Raw genomic sequence first — 15,452 nt, forward strand, 5'->3', positions numbered from 1 at the left:
CTGCTTAATAGTCAGAATTCTAGGGCAAAACTCGTGCACTAATACGCAGTGTGAAGAAAAAATTAAATCTATGCATGTATGTTGAAAGGACCCTACACAATCAGGAAATCAAAACAAGGCTAGGAATATAGTTAACCCAGCCCAAGGAAACAAGTCAGTTCAAATTCCGAATACTTTTTTTTTTAATCAATTAAGTAAAAATGAAACCATTTGGACAAAACTGTACACTAAATATGTGAGGTAATTACCTCTCCTTTGAGAGATATCCGTGAACAGAAAAACAACATTATAAAAAAGAACAAAGTTCTATTTAAACTATTTGCTGTGACCCAAAACATGGTCTGAGAGTCTAATCCTTGGAATATAGAGCTAAACTTTGGTATAAACTCCAAACTTGGATAATATCCTAACATTTACATGAATTGAAGCATGTTTTGACCTCGCCTGGGCAGAGGAGCTGCATGATGCTGTGGTGAGTAGGTAAAAACCTAAAGAGATTAGATACGGTCTTAGATTGACATCAGGATCATGTGAAATTTATAGTGTGGTGTTATCCTGACACAAAAATACGAGAAGTTCCAGGAAAGCTTCTCTTTGGAATGACAGAGAACCTGCAGCTCGGAGGACAGGTGTGTAACCCCGGCGTGATTTGGTGGCAGCACGATGGCACTTGCGAGCCTCGGTGAAGCACAGCCCTCAAGTTCAGCATAGCTTTAATTCTGACTTGCTCAGTTTGATCTACTTGAAACCAAAATGCCTTTTGGGGTCGTTTTCCCACCTGTTGAATTGTTCTAATGTTTTGTTTTGAGTGACGGGCTTTCCTTCCCTCCTAGACACGCTGGTGGTTAGGCCGCCTGGATGTGCAAAACAATAGGGATGAAATTCAGAACTAGTATGAATGGGTTAATTGTGGCTGGAGCAAATTGATTTGCATTCACAACAGGGACACGTGCATGTAGTCCCAAACCTTCCTACTAGCTATCACAGTTTCACAGAATAGAGCCAAATTTAGCCTTCATTTGTTCTAAAATTTTCACAAATTTGGAGTGTTTAGATCCAAGCATTTTATCAAGTTGATCAAAACCCAAGATATTGATCTATATCCAATTTTGGCCTTGCCCTGTCCCATCTGCTTTTGCCTCTGGGATTCCTATATTCCACATTATACAGCTATCAAAGCACTTTCTCAGAGTTTAGGGTATTTAAACCTGAGGTTTTAGTTAGCTCTCATTTTATAATTTCAGGTGATTTACAGATTAATAAATCCTCTATGAACTCACACATTTCCTCTGCGTGGTACACTACAGCACAGCTGGTCTGCTCAGCCGACCTGCTTTGACGGGCTCTAACACATACAGCTGTGTACATCACGCCAGGCACAGCAAAGAATGGCATTTGTGACAGAGGCTGCAAAATCTGATGGTTCAGATCCCCATATAAAACAAGTGCAATGGCTTGTTTGTTCTCTATAAATACCTTGGGTTTACTAGTATATTGCAACAGCAGTTCCTTAAGCCTTTGGTAGGTAGTTCATTAATGTTGTCTAGAAATTACAGTAACAGGAGTCAAAGTCTCTTTCAAAAACGCAAAAATCCCTCTAATGCCTAATCTCCCGACCGTGTCCCTCTCCTACACTAGCTCGCCTACAAGCTGGGTCCACTAAGCTTCTGAGCGCCTGATTTATATTTTGTAAAAGTGAGCAGAGGAGCTTTGGTTCTAGAAATGAATGTCACAGTGACACGATGGGAAAACATTTCTGTGCAACATGATGAAACAATTACTTGGCTGAAGTAATTCAGGAAGGGAATCACAGGAACAAGAGAAAGTGCCTGGAGCCGGTTGGCGAAGCCGAAGGAGAGCGCTGGTGCCTAGCTAGCAGAAACCCTGCTTTGCTTATTTCCCCAGCCTCAGCCATCTAGACGGTAACTCGGGGTGGGTGTTTCTGACGGTGATTTGCCACACTTCTACGAGCCTAGGTGAAAAAGTAAAATATAGATTCTGTCTTTATTGTTTCTTGAAATACAAGAGGTCAGAAAATGAGCCTAGAATGTAATTCCTCAAGATACTTAAGCATGTCAAACTTTTAAATGTACAAGGAGTAGAATAAAATCTACGAGATAGCTTGGCACTATGAGATGTGCAGAATTAGGAAAAAAAATGAGTAATTGCCGAGAAGGAGTTTGGCTGTTAAAGGAATGTAAGCTGGACCATGGCCGCTTACTTACACTTAACTTCAGCACACGACCCCAGCTTTTTTGTGCCAGCTCTTTCAAGCAGCATTGCTTTCCTGCTGTTGAGTTATTGCTGACCGCTCATGGTGGCAGAAAATATTTCTGTGCTTAAAGTTAAGAATGGAGCTGATTGCTGGGTTGAATCCCTAAATCTGAAGGAGAAGAAGAGAAGGCAGAAGTCAGCCCATACGGCTTTAGCCACTGGGTACACAGTACCCTTAAACTCTTTCAAAGCAAATAACGTAGCTGCAGAGCTAATGAACGCAGAAGACTGACAGAAATTAAGAAGCTTGAGACAAATACTGAGCTTTGGCAAAAGTGCATGAATTGAAAGGCGCAGTTGCTGTTCCTGGTCCTTTCACCAGTTTATCATGTCTTTAGATTGTCAGTTAGCCCCTATATGTAATAGAAGCTGTATGCACATATGTGCATCTCTACTCATGAGTGCAGTTGCCATAGCTGCTGGTGTATTTCCCTATTGTATATTTAGATCCTGCTCTTACACGTGTGCCTCATTTTATACATGTAACTGCAGTGATTTCGGCAGAACTATTATTGATAAATTGATTTGCATTCACAACAGGGACACGTACATGTAGTCCCAAACCTTCCTACTAGCTATCACAGTTTCACAGAATAGAGCCTTGCATGAGTAATGATAAATGCATAGGTCTGTATTTACCTGGATGTATTTACATGGATCTTTATATACATGGATCTGAGATCACAATGTCTCTGGGAGAATGTTTGTGTCCTGCTCTGTTTTACAGGACATGCCCTAGTAAATTTTGAACACTTTAATCCCGTATGTATTCAAATTTTGGGAGCTACCTGTGCACATGGGCTGATTTGGCAGTCTCTTTCTGTGCAAGGGGAGATGACAGTGGCTTCAGCACTTTGCACTCTCCAGGGGAAAAAAGCATCTAACAGGCTGGATACTGCCTATGCTCTAGCAACCATCCGGGGGCCCCAGGTCAACAAAGCACTTCAGTATATGTTATACCTGAGCATAAGCAAACCAGTGCTGAATACAAACTTTAAAGTTTTGCATGCGCCAAGTGCTTTGGTGAAACATGGCCTTCCAGTCAGCAGTGGCTGCCAAGCCTCTTGATTATTGCTGTGATGCAGCTGTAGCATGGGCCCAGGGAAAGAAAATACAACAGAAGAACTGAATGTCCAGAAAGATGGTGAATAAGATGCACTCAAATAGGCAAAAAAAAAAAAAAATACTGATTTCTTCTTTCTGTGCTGGAGGATCCCATTCAGTCTGTATGCTGGCCAGATCTGGCAAGTCACTATTTCAGAGCATGGTGTTAGCACCTGGCTGGTGATCAAAGGATTCTTAAGCAATAACCCACTCCACATCAGCAAGAGCTGCTGCCAAGAATCATGGACTTCTATGGGCTGGAAGACAACTGATAAAGCAGATGCTGAGAAAAGCAGTGGTTCCTGCATTGGGCAATCTGAGTGCTACTAATGGCTACTGGAAAAATGTTATTTTTATTTTATTTTTGCAATTGCATAAGCCTGATTCTCTAAAGGCTCACAGGGACATGGTGTTTGTACAGGGCTTTTTATGGCTAAGTGTTTTATTTAGATAAGCAGATACTTTATAGGGGAAAACCACTACTCCTTGGTAGTTCTTCCTTTGTCAATAATGCATACGGGTCGATCTTGCCCTTGTCCAGAATTAGCTCCTATGGATTTTGGCTTGTGGATGATGTTGCACTCAGAATAGGTAGCAATGATGAAATCAAACGTGTTGTAATACAACGCTGTGTCTAGTTCTAGGGGATACAGTACACGAGACAGGTTGGCAATTTGGAAAGGGTTCAGCAAAAAGGACTAGAAAGCAGATCTCAACATGGTGAAGAGGCCTTAAAAGAAGGAAGTGATACCAAACAGCATACAGTTCTGGGAAGGCTATTGCAAGCTGGGGTGCTGTGCTATTTTCCCACTGACCTCATGGTAACATGAAGTGAAAATTCCAGTCCAGTATTTTCTGCCAAGTCCTTAAAGGCAAAACCTTAGCAAATGGCTCCTGCTCTTGCATTAATTCACTAGCAGGTTCTCTTCTGCACGAGCCCTGCGAAAGCTTTATTACCAGAGCTATACTAGCTATTAAACAGCCATAAGCTTAAACTGGTATTTACTGTAGGACTGTGCCTTTTTATTGCACACAGAGAGGGAACTCCCTTCTCAGCCCTCCAGGTGGTCCCTCCAGGGCAGGGTTGAGGCACATTGGTGAGAAGGGGTGGGGTTGGGTGGGAGAGGCTTTCCTTGCTGCCCTACCTGTTCTGGGCATAAATTGAAATGATCAGTCTCTAAATCCTGCCAATTAGGCATGTGTTACTGGCATTAGAGTCACTTTACAATGGTAGGTACAATTAAAATGTTTCTCTTTAAAAAATAAGGCAAAATCCTGCTTTCACAAATTGAACTCCCAGAGCAGGGGTAGCAGAGGCATGCTGGAGTGCATGCTGGAGGCTGCCTGACCTTACCCAGCCAGGCAGGAGCAGGGCACCGTTCTGCAGCACAGGGTGGCTTGGGGACAAATACCTCCCAACATGCTTGCGTACCCCCTTCCAGCAGGGACTGTCTGTTGGGGAGCCCACGGAGTAGGTCTGGAGGATGCAGTATGCAGTATCCTCTCCTCCTCCCCACTACTCCACTTCAGCATTCAAGGCAGGATTAGAGGTGGAAAAAAATAGTGGTAATCCTTTCCTAGGCTCCACCTGCCAACAAAGCTCCACCTACTTGGGGGGGAGAGAACTGAGGTGCCTTTCAGAAGACTATGAAACTGCTAACAAAGTCAGTACCTGCGATCAATAGGGTCCTAAAAGGAACAGGGCAACCTGGACCTCTCAGAGCAATTACCTCTTGGTTTCTGCAGAGTGTGGCAGACATTGGTCTATTCCTTGCACGCTGCTCCCACTCTAAGGGTTATCTTGGTTACTACAAAGTCCAGAAATTATAGGGTTGGTTTTCTTCCTTAAAGAAAAAGTTATCTTATGCAGCATGTGCTTCTGCCTGGGAAAATACGGGCGCATAGTGCTGCCACACAAAAGCTGGTTTCGTTCTCATCTGCATTCAGTGAAGATGACGACCATCTACCATCACCCCATAACTCCTTTCCCAGGAACCATCCTCACCACTTAAGTGTTTATTTTCTTCTGGTCCAAAAATAAGATATCAACGTGCTGGAGCTTTGCAATCCTCACTTGCTTCAGAACAGGCTTTATCCTGGGAAGGGTTTGTCATTTGCACTTGGGGCATGAGGAAGGCTATTTTAGGAACTGAAGAAGGCAAATGGGAAAACTAATTATGCTTGTAAAAAACATGTAATATTGCATAAAGCCCACCTGTAAAGAAACCTGCCTTTTTCTCTCTGATGTCCTGGGAACTCTGACTGATACAGCCTCCTGCAACCGCATCTTGTCAAGATCCACAGTTGTTCACAATCAAATTACTTTTGGGTACAGATTTAGGACCAGAAAAGCCCACATACAATATGCTTCTTTATAAATGCAGTACTAGAGTCCTGTCTCGACTACATACCACCTTGTCGGGAGGGGAGAAGGGAGGTAAATGCGACCTCCAAATAAGCACTTCACAGAACTCACTCTCAAGTAATCTGTGCTCTCCTTCCCAAAGGGATTAAACATTTGTGAGGGATCTCAGGAGGGCTTTTCTCATACTAACCAGGGAAGTATGTTGGTGGAGCCTGCCGTGGTAGAGGAGCCTGATACACTTGTTCTGTGCCAAGCGTCAAACCTAGCTGGTCATTTTTCGGCCTCTGCTACCGAGACTCTGCCCCATATTCATTAGGCAGGAATGATGACTTAGTGGTTCTGGAGTAAGGAAAGTGAAGACCTGTTTCTGGCACTGCTATAAACTTGTTTTATGATCTTAGGCAAGTTACTTCACCTTTCAATACTTCAGTTGTTTTATTTGTAAAAAGATACTTCCTGGATATGGGAGAATAGAGGAGGGTATCTGAAGTATAATTTGTTTAAAGAACTGTGAAATATGAGATAAGATACACTGACAATATCATTTATTCATTAATTAAAATCTATATTCAATGTTAAAAACATGAATGAATCAGGCAGGGAAAGTTTTCATTGTAGTGTCTGCTCTTGGGAAAGTCTTCTGGTGAAAATGGCTGGAAGCACTGTTGTCCCTCACTCTAAACGCTTCCCAGACATTAACGTGACCACATAGAATTTGGCTCATTATATATGTAAAATAGGCAGATGCTATTAGAAAGTAATTTTTTGGCCCAGGGAGTAGAGGAAACTATCCCTCACGATGACATCCCCTGCAGAGGCCATATTTTTATCATGCCTCATACTTTTAAAGGTGTGAGAAATGACCCACAAAGTCGGATTCTACCTGCTTGTTTCTCCCTTGAAATCTGAGCTCTGTGTTCACACAATTTCACCGATTCCTCAGCATTTTCCTTTCAAATTCCCTTCCCTTTGACAGTCTGTATATTCTGATGTTGGTGGGTATAGTCACAGTTTTATTAAGTACCTAATAACATGCTATTCAGGGACAACATGTCATGATAATAAACTGTCCATGCAATTTTGCCTGACTCATCAATCAACATGGAAAAGGAAAGAATGATGTTCATAAAAGTTCCTTTACGAGGCTGACGGAAAGGTTTAACAAACAACGAAATTAGCAGTGTTTTGCATTGTTAAGTATTTTGCAGGGCAGAAAATTAATTACCACTGAGGAGAACACACTCTCCTGGAAGGTCCACACGTGGCCGATTACAGCCCGTTCTGCTTGGTGAGTCCTCCCTTTGCAGCTGTGGATTCGCTGAGAATGGGAGCAGCCACAGGGGATCAAGCTTGGTGACTTACTCATGTGAGTGAGCAGCCGTAGAGTGAAATCTCCTCTTGAGCAGTGGCCATGGCACCATTGGAAAGGCAGGTGAAATTAACTTTTCCACGCCAAAAAAAAAAAAAATCACATTCTTGCAGACTATTATTTTTACCTTCTTACTTTTCACTCTGGCAATTTTATTGTTTTAAATGAAATGCAAAAAATGGGTCTCCAGTAAGCCATATAAATCCAAACTCTGCATCCATCCCAGGCTGATGATCTGAGAGATCTGGCACTTACACTTGGGGCCTTCCTGCACAGGAGAAATCGCACCCATGATGAGGATGCACACTTCCACAAGCTGAGTGAAACAGAAATAAATAAATAGTTCCTGGTGCATGTAAGCCTGAAAGTGCACAGGCGAGTTGCCACTGCCAAATCCGCTCTGTCCAAGCCTGGGTGAAAGGTCAGTGCTGATTTAGGAAGCAAACAATCGAGTTACTGGCATTGCAGCAACTGAATTAAACTCTTACCAACTGATTGACTAAGAAAGCGGGATATCATCCTTAGCTATTGGCAACTGTCTTCTCAAAATTAACCTGTACTAAGCTGGTCACCTCCAAACCAAACAAATTCCCAGCTCAGTTACAAATATAAAAGACATCAATTAGATTTATGTAAGGGTCTTGCAAAATATGAAATACCAAAAGCTGCTACCAAACAACAGCAGGAAAAATCATCACCCTGCAACACGCTTGCTTCTCAAACAGACAAAGCCTGGCTATTTTCAAGAAATTACATCTTGCCTGGCCACAATAGTTGCTCTGTGCATTTGCTGGGGGGAAGAAGGTACTGCTGGCATATTCTGCTTATCTAAATCTGACAGCAAGGCTAAGGTTGGCACTTAACTGCATGAATCACCAACTATTGAAATTTAGAAGCTTGCATATGCAAATTACTAATTAAACGTATTAGCATAGTCAGTTACCCAAACTGTAATCTTAATCGTATCGCCAAGTTAGGCATGCAATCACACACCCATTTTGCAGGTTTGCATTTTTGAGCATGGTTTCCTGGGAGTGAGGTCCAGAATCTAGACTAATAACCAGTTTTTCCTCGTGTAGTTCCAGGAAGGGTAAGAAAGAAGTGGCTTCCTCTCCCAACAAGTAATGGGGATTTGTACAAAACCAGGCCCTGGTGTGGACAGCAGGATGACGACTGAAAGGGCTCGATGGTGAGCTATGCATGCTCCCACTTAATCTAATGCCCATCTTTGTGACTCCTTCAACCCAAACAGCATGGCATTTCCCTCTATTAGCAAGTAGTCAGACACAGACAAAGACTATGTGCCAGATTTTGACTTTATTTAAATTGAATTAACTGAGATTACCATCTGAGACTAGAAACTTTCTTTATACAGTTACAAATAGCTATATTATGCAGTTTTAAGGGGTTAAGAAAAGGAGGAAATCTTAACCACAGAAGTCATAAAGGCAACTTATTCCAAGCCAAATAGTTTTGTTTCCAACGCAGGGCTTTAATTATAACATGTCATATAATGATGACATAGTGCTATAATAGGCAAATATAATGCATTAATCTGATATTATATTTTGGCTTTAACAATAGGTGCAGTGAACCAGCCTCAGTGGATAACTCATTCAGAACCTATCTGCACACTCCACCTAGATACTTATCTGCCTCTTTAATTAACTGGAGGGAAACTTCTTGAGGCCATACCCATAAAGCCAGTCTCTGATGATAGCAGAGTTACTGGAAGCCTTTGGTAATCGCTTACACCCACGTATTGTGGTTAGCTTCCAACTTTGGCTCTTTCCTTCTCACTTTGGAGCCACCTATTTGCTCCCTAGTGTAAATCTAAAACCAAAAAGGGTAAAAAAAGACCCCAGTGGGTTTGTGTGAGTACTCTTCGGCGGCCTGCCATTAGCCTCCTCAGGACTGAATAAGGCTTCATAGTTGCAGGAGTGAAAAAAAGAACTTCAGCAAATTTTTCTCTTACCAGTGTGTATCTTGAAAGGATAGCACCAAACGGCATCAGTGAACACAGTACAGCCCGTGTCACCTTTCCATAATGCAAATGTCCTAGATTGTCCTCGGCATGCCCTCGCTGCGGCGAGATTACAGCAGCTGACTTCAGTGGAAGCAGGAGTGGGCCTCCTGGGATCAGATCAGCCCTCCTGATTCAGCAGGTGCTATGCGACTTTGCATACACCGAAAACAACCTTCATTTTTGTTTCTTCAAGCACCAACGAGCTTGTAGGATTTGCACACTAAGCTAAAAATAAAATTTTAACTAAGAAATTAATTTGGAGAAGGTGGTTTTCTGAGATGCAGTGCTTGCTGTCTGCTAGGAAATCCAGAAAGAAATGCCCTGCTCTGGTCCGTTTAATATACAGAAGTCACAGAGACCAGACATGTCAACAGAATCCCAAGAAAGCACCGAGGCAGCGATCTGCAGGGCGCGCGAGATAATTTCTGATGTAACAATAGCGTAACAAGTGCTATCGTCCTTGTATCAGGATAAAGAGAGCTGACAGGAGGCTCCTCCACTTCAGTACCAGCTCAGCCGCACTGGATGAGCACAGCTAAAATGGCTCCAGCTCCTTACTGCCTCCTTTTCCTTTTCCTCTCCCTCTGCTGCTTGCTTCTTTACTCTCCTCCGATCTTTTCCAGTATGAAAGGTTCTGCTAATGACCTTTGAACACATCATGTTGGGAATGTCACTGCAGAGCTTCTTAATTTTATGGTGGCGCCTAGATAATACAGTGATGGGTACTGAAATGCTGAAAAACAGACAGACAGATAGCTAGATAAGATTAGATATATAAGTAATTCAGCCAGTCATCATACAGAGCAGCTGACTTAAGTTCATTTGTAAAGCCAACTGCTAAAATTGCTTTAGAAGTCCTTACATTTTAATTCTGTTGAAAGACAGACCTTTGATCTGAATTGTTTTGGTGGCATGTACATTATTTGAGTGGAGCTTCACCTGACCAGGTAATACCAGACCGGTCATTCCTGGCATATTATTGTTACAGGAGAACAGTGAACATGCAAATCCATACCTACCGATAGCTCAAGGGCAGGCAGCTAACTGAGCATTGTGGTACAGATACAGACTGAAAGCATGATCATCACCTTGTGCTGCTGATAGGCAGAATGAATCATGGCTAATAAAAGGCTAAAAAAGCCATGTATGTGACCAAATGTTACCCCCAACATGCTTTTAAATTAAGCACGTCCAGAAAAGAAAAGGAGAGAAATTAATAGATAAGTGTTATTGCTTCTCTTTTTCATTAACATTTATGTGTTTGTTTATATAGGGGAGGGGAGGGGGATGGAGGAGGAAGAGAAATAAAAAAGGCCTGTCAGATTCACTGTTGTTTATAGGCAGTTTTACATTCCAGCTCTCAGGCACTAGCAAAACTCCAGGTTGTTTGTATTGCATTAATTGTAGGGAAAATTATTTGTATTGACATGTTTGTTTGTTTTTTTTTAAATTTGGTATTAATAAATAATTCAAAGACACTTCCTAGGGCAGTTTATTTTTGAAGTGGGTTATTTATTTTAGCTCTAAATCTGGGGGCCGTGCTAGTATTCCCCAGTACAGGAGGGGTAAGAGTGATCATAGAGAAGGGTAGAGTTCATTAGCCCCTGCGTTTCTTTGAGTGGCATTCACCCCAACAGAGACATTTCGCACCGCTAAGTCCCACTAAAGCAAAAACTGCTTAACGCATGGATGAACCACAGATAAATGGCTGCATCTCAATCAGTGATGGATGAAGCGCTCAGAAGATTCTGTGGTTTAATGAGAGTAAGCATTCAAAAAGTTCAAACGTTAATCCAAGCCTCTTTAGTTTATAATGATGGAAGTCACTCTCCAGAGCCGGCTTACTCATTCTGTTTTTAATCTATCCTGACTGCAGTTGGGTTTGAACCGCTGCACAAACAGCAGCTGTCACGAAAAGTAGATCCCTCCTTCATCCCCACTCAAAATCAGTAACTGTAGACGTGCAGAAAAATCAAATGACCGAATAGCACACTCCAGATAGTGCTGGCCACAGTCTTGTGTCCTTCTGTGACACTTTACTTTTGTGTGTACTTGGCTCTAAGGCTTGGATTAATCTTACTTACCTGTTAGAATCCCTGTTACCTTAACATTATGTTTTCCTTGAAAGGGGTTTGCCTTTTTTTTCTTCTTTGTGTTGGAAACTTTCAGATTTACCTCTTTTTGGAGGTCTCCGTCTCTCTCCAGTAACCACAGAGAAGGAGCTACGCTCCTAATTTGTGCATCTCTTTTATTTGTTTGTACTTTGAAAGGATCAAGGTCCAGCTGTCTTGTGAAATCCCTGACGTTATGGTACTTCCCTGACTAATAACCTGTCCCCCTAAGCTTGTCCATTATGGGATATTTCAAGTCAAGTTTGTTGCACGCTGCAGCACTACAATGGACTGCAACACAAGAGACTTGATTTTCCAAACAGAAAAACAAGTGGTCATAGACAATATGCCCAGGGCCTGATTCCCCACTGTCTCATGCCTGTGTAATGAAACCCATGGATTCATAGCAAGACCACAGGCTGTGTAAAATGCTGTCTAGCACATCTGGAGGCACCAGGCTCCCCGTTTGCATAATTTAAAGGCAATGGAGGATCAGGGCAGTAGTTACAACAATTGTACTTATAAGCCAAACGTCTGCATGAGCAAACACCAGGCTTGTTACACATGTATTTCACATTTGCAAAGAGTTGTCCAGCTTGTGCATAACTGGAGTAGGTGCATATGTATCTACCCTCGCGCAGTGCATGCCAAATGTGTGCAAATCAAGCATGAAGCATGCCATCGACTGAGGCTACTATTTAAAGTAGGTATCTAGAAGTATTACATAGAAAAACTCCAAATAACATAGCATAATTTTCAAAATTGTTAAGCAGCAAGCACTTCCTGTTTTTTGACGATAAGACCATGTACACAATTCAGTTTAGGTTTTGGAATATGATTTTATATACCTATTTTTTGAGGAACATTGGCCAAATTGCTGGCTGTCGGCTGGACTCTTTATCAGGAAATCTATAACTGAACATTCCAGGCCAAGACGCACAGGAAAAAAAACAGGTAGAAAACAAAAGTGTAGAAACTTGAATAGTGTAGAGTTACCTACACTGGAAACAGTAAAATGTATTTAAAAAACTAGGTTCATTAAAAATCCCAGTCCAGCTAAGGGACAGAAATGTACTTTTGGGAACTTGAAATTGGTACTTTTGTGTTTGCAGTGATCACAGTAGTCCTTCTCACAGCATTCTGCGCTGTTAATGCCTTGAATGAATAACTGCAGCTAATGAATGAATGGTACCTTTGCATAAAAACTTAATTGCAAAATAAAGCAATAATAAAGAAAAGTTATCATAATTTTTTTTTTAAAGCCTAGAGAAGTTTAGGTTGGAGTTTTGGGGGATGGTTTGATTGCTGCCTTTTCTCCTTTTATCTGAACCAGCTCCCTCAGTCCTAATCTTCACCATCTAAACCACATGATTAACACACAAAATAACTTTGGAGCAAGCCAGGTCCAAGCAGGAAGCTGCAAGTACTATCATGTCTTCACAATATTAGCCAGCAAAATAACTGTGGTTTCTTCAGTTTTTTTTTGTTTTTATAATGCTCTACACTTATGTTTTCCTTGAAAGGGGTTTGCATTTTTGTTTCTTCTTTGTATTGGAAACTTTCAGATTTACAATCTCACTCCCTGTGGGAATGCTTATTCTCCTAGGCTCTCCCCACAAGAGTAAGCAGGCCTGGACCCTTACACAAAACAGCTAAGAATGTCTCTTGCTCTCTTCATGTTTTTCAGTCAAAACCAAACTGTTCAGCCAAATAGCACCTCTCTCTACCTGGTTAAGTTTAAAAGGAAGCAGCTATGCTTGTATTATGTGAAGGGACAGGTGCTGTTGGTGTGTATTAGGCTTGTCCGGGATACTCCAGTTGAATTAGGTGTCCTCAGAAAATAAGGCTCCTTAACTTCTTCCAGGATCCCACTGGGTCTTAGGTGAGAACTGGTACTAAGCTGCTCAGATCACAGCAGTTCTGGGCATGTCCAGACATAAAGCTGCTGGTACTGGAAGAAATGTTATCCTGAGCAGGGAGGAACCTACTGAGTTGTAGGTGCTTAAGTCCTCCTCTGCATCTGGCCCTAACTTGCAAGAGAGGAAAAGCCAACTGCTCAAAAGCAGCTTCTATTTCATGGCTTCGAATTATGCCAAAAAAAAAAAAAAGGGAAAAAGAAAAAGAAAGAAAGTAACGACGACTCAGTGATTTTGCACCTGCCTTTGTATTGGAGGTAAGGGAGAGAGCCTCAGCCAGGCAAGAGGAGGCTCAGATTTTCTGCTTTCTCTGCTCTGGGAACTCAGAAGAGCAGATAGGCCTTATGCTGGCAGACATCATAGTCCCCGTGTGTGTCATACACTTCTATGCAACACTCCGCGGTTGGTACACTGGGTGCTCGTTGGGCAACAGCATGGAGAAGACTGGTTTCCGTGGAACATTTTCTGTTGGGAATTGTAATGTTTCTTCCCAACATTTCACAAACCACCACAAAGAAGATGACAAATAGAGGGGGAAAAAAATCCTTCTTAAAATAAATTGTGTGTTTTTCCTTGCCATCCCAAAAGCCTTGGCAAGCTTGTAGGAGCCAGGCAGAGCTGGTCTCTGCTGGATGTCACTCTTTGCATAATTTTATGATAATTTGGGGGAGTCTGCAGGACCAAATGGTGAAAACACAAAGAGGGAAGTTAGGACTCTCAGACTTCATTTCTGGTTCTGCCACCAAGATACTGTTTGTCTTGCGATGACATACATAAACTCTTCTTGTCCCACTGGAAGGAACTTTGTTTTATATGTTTGCTGTTTCTGCTATTTCTAGAGCTATCTGAGGACCAAATCAAAACAATAGCAACATATCTCAACTTAACTGAAAAATAAATTATAAACCTAAGACCTATGACCTCTCTGCTCTCACTCAAACCCTATTAAAGACAATGCAAAGACACCTATTGACTCAGGTATACTTTAGATTACAGTACAGGCTCTTGATCAGATGGAAAAGAGAAAGACTGACACTAGGACTCAAAGAAGAGACAGGAGAACTATGATATTCATTAATGACAAGTAAAAACACCCTCAAGAGAGGCTGGAAGCAAGACTTCTGCCAAGGGGACTGCTTGGCTATAATACACAAGTTTAGAAACTTGTGCAGCTTCCCAGCTCATCCTAGAAAGAAACCAGCTTTCTGTCTTAACCTGTTAATGTGAGTTCTTTATTTGTAATTTGCAGTGGTTTTTCCTATCTGAAAGAACAACTCAGTTGCGCTCTCACACCGAAACTCCCAAAGATTTCATTGCAAGTACAGCACAGCTCACATCCTCTTATTCTCTGCTGTTGGGTCTTTTCCACTTCTTTCCTTTCTGTGGTGCTTAACAGGTCTTCTCCCTACTCATCCTCATTCTGGGTCTCCATTTCTTTGACACAGATAACAGCTGTTAACTCCATCTAAAAATCATATTTGCTTCTGTTGCAACCAAGACAGGACAAGAGGAAATGAATTCAAATACTAATTGGCTTCTGCATTCATTCAAGACACCTTCTTCTTACAGCTACAAGATGTTTTCTCCTTGCTTTTCATCACAAGGCCTATAGTCAAGTTCAGCTGTTCTCAGATGGGGCTTATGGAGGACAATAAGGCAACTGGACAGAATAAGCTTGAAAATGTAGCATGTTATAATCCCAAAGGTACACTCAAAGGACAAATAAAAAAAAGAAGAAGAAAAAAACACCAAAAAAACTTGTTTTTAAAAAGGAAATCTCATGATTTCACTATGCAGTATTACTATTTTAGTACTGCAGAAATTTCAAAGCAGTACTAGCTTTGTGGTCCTTCTTTAAGAACCTTTTCCCCTGGGGCTAGTGCTTAAGACTGCCCTCTCTGCCTTTGAAAATCCTATTTTAAACTCACAAAGTCATTCCTAAACAAGTGGCAGATTACACACAGAACCTGGGAAAGTTTATCAAAGAACAGACTTTTTCTAGATTATTTCAAAGTATTTATCAAAATGAAAACTTCAAAGATGCATAACCATGATCCACAAATAACCATATCATCTAAAGTCCATCTGCTCTCATAGTGCATAATGGGGGAGTTTGAAGAATGTGAACACAGATTATATAAGGAGATGCTTTGGGTTGTGATAGCTCTTCCTTCTAAAAATGTCCCAAATTTGATTCACTAGTGGCACTGATAAAAAAGAGGTTTGGTTCAGAAGGAAACTATTTGATCCAAATATTTAATTTTGCTTTAAGGGTTTCTAAAAATCT

The 15,452-nt window shown here is 41.6% G+C and overlaps 1 long non-coding RNA gene across 2 annotated transcripts in view; it reads right to left on the reverse strand.

The window, feature by feature from the left end:
* Positions 1–6,944: 6,944 nt before the first annotated feature.
* The window catches only part of LOC104150045 (uncharacterized), a 164,485-nt gene continuing 155,977 nt past the window's right edge, over positions 6,945–15,452 (reverse strand). For both annotated transcript variants that reach the window (XR_011135313.1, XR_011135314.1), the window contains exon 4: positions 6,945–9,871. This is a non-coding gene — a long non-coding RNA (uncharacterized lncRNA). The remainder of the gene's footprint in view (positions 9,872–15,452) is intronic.

This window comes from Struthio camelus, chromosome 18 (genome assembly GCF_040807025.1).
Source record: "Struthio camelus isolate bStrCam1 chromosome 18, bStrCam1.hap1, whole genome shotgun sequence".
Taxonomy (NCBI): Eukaryota; Metazoa; Chordata; class Aves; order Struthioniformes; family Struthionidae; genus Struthio; species Struthio camelus.